Source organism: Aptenodytes forsteri, unplaced genomic scaffold (genome assembly GCF_000699145.1).
Source record: "Aptenodytes forsteri isolate BGI_AS27 unplaced genomic scaffold, ASM69914v1 Scaffold118, whole genome shotgun sequence".
Lineage (NCBI taxonomy): Eukaryota > Metazoa > Chordata > Aves > Sphenisciformes > Spheniscidae > Aptenodytes > Aptenodytes forsteri.
In genome coordinates this window covers 796,612-802,753 of record NW_008795859.1, presented here as the reverse complement: position 1 = coordinate 802,753, position 6,142 = coordinate 796,612, and positions in this window count along the sequence as shown.

Genomic DNA, 6,142 nt, shown 5'->3' with positions numbered 1-6,142 from the left:
TTTTTTTTTTTTTTTTTTTTTTCCCCCCCACCATTGTCTTTCCTGCAATTAATCAATGAAAGTAAATCCTTGTGACAGCATCATAACAGTGTTTGGTTTGTGAAGGAGCTGCTGGAGGAAATGTCAACGTGCTGTTTAAATGAAATTGACTGTGTGCTGCTGCTCAGCTGCCTTGGGATGGGTCTTTGTCTGGAGGATGACAGGGAGCTGGGAATTAAGGGGGAGGGAAAAAAAAGGCATCTCAGCACCTTATGTGAATTTGAAGGTGGCAGAGGCGTTGGCCAAACCGAAGGCATTGGTGTTCGGGTGGGCTCCTAGCCCTGTTGCTCTGGGCTGGGCTGCGGTGTGGATTTAGCTGGAGGGCAGCGGAGGCAAGAGCAGCCCCATGGGCTCCTGCACGCTGCATGGGTGAATGCCCCGTGCTGTCGAGCAGCGTGCTGGGTCGCGGAGGTCCTGTCCTGGCGTGCCGTGGGGCTGGGTGGATGGGTGCCCCGGACAGGCTGCTGCTGGGTGGGCTCCCGCTGGGTGGGCTCGCAGGGGCAGCCATGGGATTGGGGCACTAGAGGATGGCCAGGACTTTCATTGCTTTGCATTTCTTGTATGTCTCTGATCTGTGGATCGCTGTCACCTGAGGACTGCGATCACCATCAGTTACCTGTGGGGCCACATTTAGCCTTAATTAACCAACTGGTGCCAAGCTGGCCTGGGAAGTTGTGGGGCCTTTTTTCCCTATAAGGGTCTGGCATGGGGACAAAGGATGAAATGACCTGGGTTTAGGACTCGCCGGTTCTGGGTCTTTCCCGAAAGCTGAATTTCCAGGACCCCTGGCCCTCGCTTTGCCGCAATGCGGTCGGAGGGCTCTGTGCCCCCGGGGTCTGATCCCAGCTTGCGCCGTCTCGCACCGGAGCAGCGGCTGGGGTGCGCGGGTCCCCACGGGAGCACGGGCAGCGTGTGCCGCCATGGCTGTGGGTCACTCGGAGCTTCACCTGGAGTCACACGGTGACTCTCCTGCTGTCCCGTGCCCTGATGCCAGATCTGTCCGGGTGTCCGTGGGTGGCTCCGGGCCAAGCAGCTTCAGTTTGCCGCTTCCACATGTTTTTGTTAGCTGAGATCTGCCTCTCTTCTTTCTTTTTTTTAAAGGAAAGTCTCGAACATGGGCTGTTTCCTGAAGTGCCATCCATAAAGCAGCTTGCCCAGTTTTGCCCAGACTTTCTGAAACGATTTGCATGAGAGATGAGACAAAGCGCGGATGCTGGCTGCCCGGGGATGTTGGGGTTTGAGGGACTCTTGGTGTGTGGGACCCTGAGGGGCTGGGCTGCCCTCCTGCCCCTCCATCTCATCTGCTGATTATTTTGCAGCATTACACAGCTGCTTCAGCAGTTTGGGTGGGGCTATTTACACCTTTTTTTTTTTTCTTCCTTCCCTCTGCAGGTAAATCCATTAGTACCGAATCCTGCCTGATCCTGGAGGGGAGTGAGCACCCCGCTGTCTGCTTGGGCAGCTCTCTGTGGCCTGCAGGTAAATCCATTAGTACCGAATCCTGTCTGATCCTGGAGGGGAGTGAGCACCCTGCTGTCTGCTTGGGCAGCTCTCTGTGGCTCCTATAGCTGCACACATATGCCATAGGGAATGCTGTGGGGTGTGCGTGGCTCCTGTGCTGGGCAAACTCCTTTTCCTGGGAAAGAAAGAGCCTGGGTGTTGCGAGGTACTTGGGGCAGAGTTGGATGCAGAGTGTTTGCACCAGGGCTCCAGCTGGGACCTGGGGTCCCCTGCGGCTTGCGCAGCTCTTCTGGGCGTCAGGCACCAGCCCTGGTGCTGGGGCATGGAGGAGGGCAGGATCCGGCCCTGATGGACTCGTGAGATGGCAGCAAATGTTGCCGCTAGCTGGGAGAGAGCACCACCTAAAAATGGTGTTTGGGGGTGCTTGTGCCCGCTGAGAGGCAGGGAGGCACGCGGTTCCCATCCCAGGGCTGCTGGCGCGTCCCGGCTTCTGCATTTGCTCTTCTCACCACTTGGCTGGGGGGGTTCCCAATGGGTCCTTGTCACCCCAAAATACACACCCCTTCTCCCTGGGTGTGGGGCTGGGGAGCCCCATCAGAAAATCACGTGCTCATACCCTGTTTTTCCCTCCCCATCCCCAGCTCCGCCATCCAGCTGGTGAGCGTAAATCAACTCCCATGCGCGGGCTGGCCTTGGAGCTGGCGTGAAAACCCCATCAGCCTGGTGTTTGGATCCGTTCAAGTTCAGAACCTCCTGTTTGGCGATGTCACGCCGAAATAACCTCTCACTTGGCATCTGAGCGGCAGTTTGGGTTATTTGTTTGGGGTCTGGCTGCTGGCGGTGAATAAGAAGCTGCTGCCAATGCTCTGTCTGCAAGTGTGTTTCGCCGAGTGAATGGACAGGCTCTAAAACCTGCTCTTTCAAACCAGATTAATCGCATTAGGCTTTGTCAATGCAAAAATTACCTCATCATTGGCACTGGCAGGTGGTGTAGAGCAGCAGACTTATTCAATATTTAAGAAAGCTGCATTGCAGAGCTGAGAAGGCTGGAGAAATAGGTTGCCTGTGTCAGTGTCTTTGCTGGTGGAGAAGATCTCTGCAGGCACCGCCAAGTGTGAAATGTTGAGCTTACCGTAAAAACCTGATTATTGCACTGGGAGTCTTTGAAATACTGAATTTTCTGTTTTCTACCTCGGTATGTTATCTCCAGACGGCTAAACCGGTGTATTTGGGCAGCCCTGTAATGGTCTCTCTTTGCAGATGCCCGGTTGGTGGTGGCAGTGTGGGTCCCTCCGGTGGCTTTGGGTCCTGCCTGGGGCACCTGCTGCCCCATGTCCCTCCTGGTGCCCACGGGGCAGGATGGGCTCCGACCATGGGGTTCACGCCGTGGGGCTCCCGCTACCTTTCCCTGCCCACCCAGGGCTGCTGGAGGACGAGGGGCACCCGCCAGTTGCTGACGCTGCATCCGCTTGATTTTGGGTGCTGGCAGTGGGCCCGTGAATTGGCACCTCTTGGCTCAGAGCGAGCAGGGTCTGAGCACAGGACGACAGCACTGGCGGCTTGGGGAGAGGCAGAGTGATTCATGGAAGACATTCAATCCCTTTTTATTAAGGCATGATAGAATTCATGGGCTCCGTCATACAGAAGTAATGGAGCAGTGTGATTAGAGTCATGTGGCTCTTCCTTAAGGCCAGAAATTAAGACCTTGCTTCTATTCCTGGCTCTGCCCGGGACATGCCGTGTTCGCGCCAGTGGGAGCTGCCACCTCGCTCCTCCCGACCTCTGCTTGCAATCGGGGAGCCTCGAGCAGCCAGCACCGCGCGGGGACAAGAGGGACCTGGGGGAGCAGGTCCTGGGACCCTTTGGGGACAGCCAAACCCTGGAAGGTCTTGGCATCCTCCTAGGATGGGATATTTCAGTTTCATTAACTAAATGCTGCTGCATCCCATCAATCACGACTTGGATTGCCACATCCTTTTGCTTGTGAGCCAGGATTTGGTGGGGGGGAAAAAGCCACCGTGAGCTGTTATTTTGTTCTTTACTGTGCACTAAAAATGCAGAACCAAGCATTAGGACGAGAAAGAGTAGTTGCTGGAAGTAATGCAAAGTAGATCTTCAAAATCTATTATTTATAGGCAGAGGGAAGGGCTTGTGTATTCCTCCAGGAGCCATCCCCGGGCTCTTCTCCATCCGCAACAAAGTGAAACACCCGCGGCCTCTCTATTATTAGCAGAAAGTTCTAGCTGGGGGAAAGAGTTTTCCTCCCTGCCGGCTGAAGTGCCAGTGATCGCTCTACCCTCTTCGCTAGGAGAAAACAGGGATTTTTCCCTATTCTTTGTGGGGCCGGGGTGGCCACCCCTGCTCCGTGTGACCTTGGGCAAGTCCCTTATCTGCCTGTGCCTCCCCAAAAATGGGTGCCGGCGGCATGGCGCTGACCTTCCAGGGCACCCCATTAAATCTGCGTGCAGCCCCGCAAGCCCCCCTGCTCCCGGCCGTGGTGGGACCCTAAATCCCCAGCAGGAGGCTCCCGGCCGTGGCGGGACCCTAAATCCCCAGCAGGAGTTTGCTGCTGCAGTGCAGATTGTGGAGGTGGCGGTGGGGATGTAAATGAACAATTTGCTTATTTAACTGACCTTGTCAATCAGAGCCTTCTGGTCTGGCACAGGAATAGTCGCTGTATGGAACCAGCAGAGCACTAATTACCCCATGTGCTTCACTTTTTTTTTTATATGTATATTTTTCTGTATTTTTGGAAGTTATCAGTGAAGCAAAGGTGATCCTCAAATCTCTGCTGACTCTTCAGAGGCTGATGGAGAAACCCCTGCAATATTGCAGAGCAGAAAGCAGAGGATGGGAATTATTTTTCCCCCTTTCTGGGAACGTTGCACTTTTTTTTTTTGTGTGTGGCTTGCAGTTTGTGATTTCAGTGGGGTGGTTTTGCAAGCTCCCGTTTCCCATCCTCTCCTTGGGACAACCTCCCCAGTGCTCCCGTTGGAGTTTTGCTGAGAGCTGGAGTCGCTTTGTGCCCTGTAAAGGTGCATTTGCTGGGTCTGGGCTGAGCTCCGGTCCTGCTGGGACCCACGGGCAGCTCTGGGACGCTGGCTTCGGTGCTGGGATGTGGCGGGACGTGGGCAGCTGAGTGGTTCCTTCCAGCCGGGGAGGAGTCTGGGGCAGCATCTTCCCAGGGCAGCAGGTTTGGGAGGATGAATGGCCCACGGGCTGGGAGCAGCCCTGCTGCCCGCGGGCCGGGCTCTGCGGAGGGGTTTGGGGTTTTATGTTTTTGTGTTGGTTGGTTGGTTGTTTTTAGTTCTTCTGCAGGCAGGAGAAAGCCATTCAAATGCAGGTGCTGTGAGAAATGCAGGCGGGAGGCTGCTGCCGCGGGGGGATCCCAGCGGGTACCCTGTGCCAGCTCCGCTTCAGCGCTCTGCAGAGGAGATGGATGGGGGGAAAATCCCGCAAATGGGAAATAGTTGAGCTCACAAAAACTTTCCCCCATTGGCGGGGGGTCCTAATGAAGGAGTGATTCGTATCATCCTTGGTGCCTTGTGCTCTCCTTAGTGCTGCAGTAAAGCCAACCCCTCGGTGGATGGATTGCCTTTTCTCTTCTATTTCCACCTTAATAACTGTAAAGGGAGGCTCGACCTGAGCTTCTCCCTTTGCAAGCGATATCTTGTGGGTGATGCCATCTGTGGACCCACAATCTGCACCTGCTGCTCTTGGGGACCATCCCGAGATGGGTCCAGGCGTGACGGTGACTTGCGGCATAATTGCAGTGTCCCCCGGCACCCCACGGGCTGGGCAGGGGTGAGGGGCGGCGCAGGAGGATGGATCCTGCCCTGCCCTTGGCTGGGGGACACTGCTCTGCCTGCGGTGTTCGCCCTGTGTAAAAGCACTGGTTTTCCCCCAGACGGATGGATCCGTCCCCGCGCCATGGGCAATGCTGGTTGGCATCGGCTCGGGCTTTGCCACCCAGTCCCCGACCCATGCAGTGAGTGGGGGCGGTGGGTGGAGGGGGAAAACCCCCAGAAAGTGGGGATAAATAAGCGCTTGTGTTCTGAATTTTACATCAATTTGTTTTTTAATAAAAACTGTCAGTTTTGCCGAAAGGGAAGGTTTGGGAGATTGGCATCGGCTCGGTTTTTGCCACCCAGTCCCCGACCCATGCAGTGAGTGGGGGCGGTGGGTGGAGGGGGAAAACCCCCAGAAAGTGGGGATAAATAAGCGCTTGTGTTCTGAATTTTACATCAATTTGTTTTTTAATAAAAACTGTCAGTTTTGCCGAAAGGAGAAGGGTTTGGAGAGGTTCCTTTTTGATGAGTCTTGTGGAGATGAGTAGACAGAATATCATCTTTGGGTCCTGTTGCCGCATCCTCCTTCAGTGCCTCTGCCGGTTTCATTTTGCAAAAACTTTAGTAAACAAAAATGAAAAAGGAGGAGTTTTGTTCCAGAGGGAATGTGGTTTGGGGGAGGACAGCAAGACGTGCTGGGCTTTGGGGGGAAGTTTCATAGTTTGTAGATTTTTCTCTGAAACAGAAACATCCTCTTCCCTCCCAGCTCTGAAGCCTCATAATTAATGTGAGGTCAGGTATCTCATTAATTACATCCACACTGAACGTGGCTGTGTTGCCCTCCTGGGAGGGTA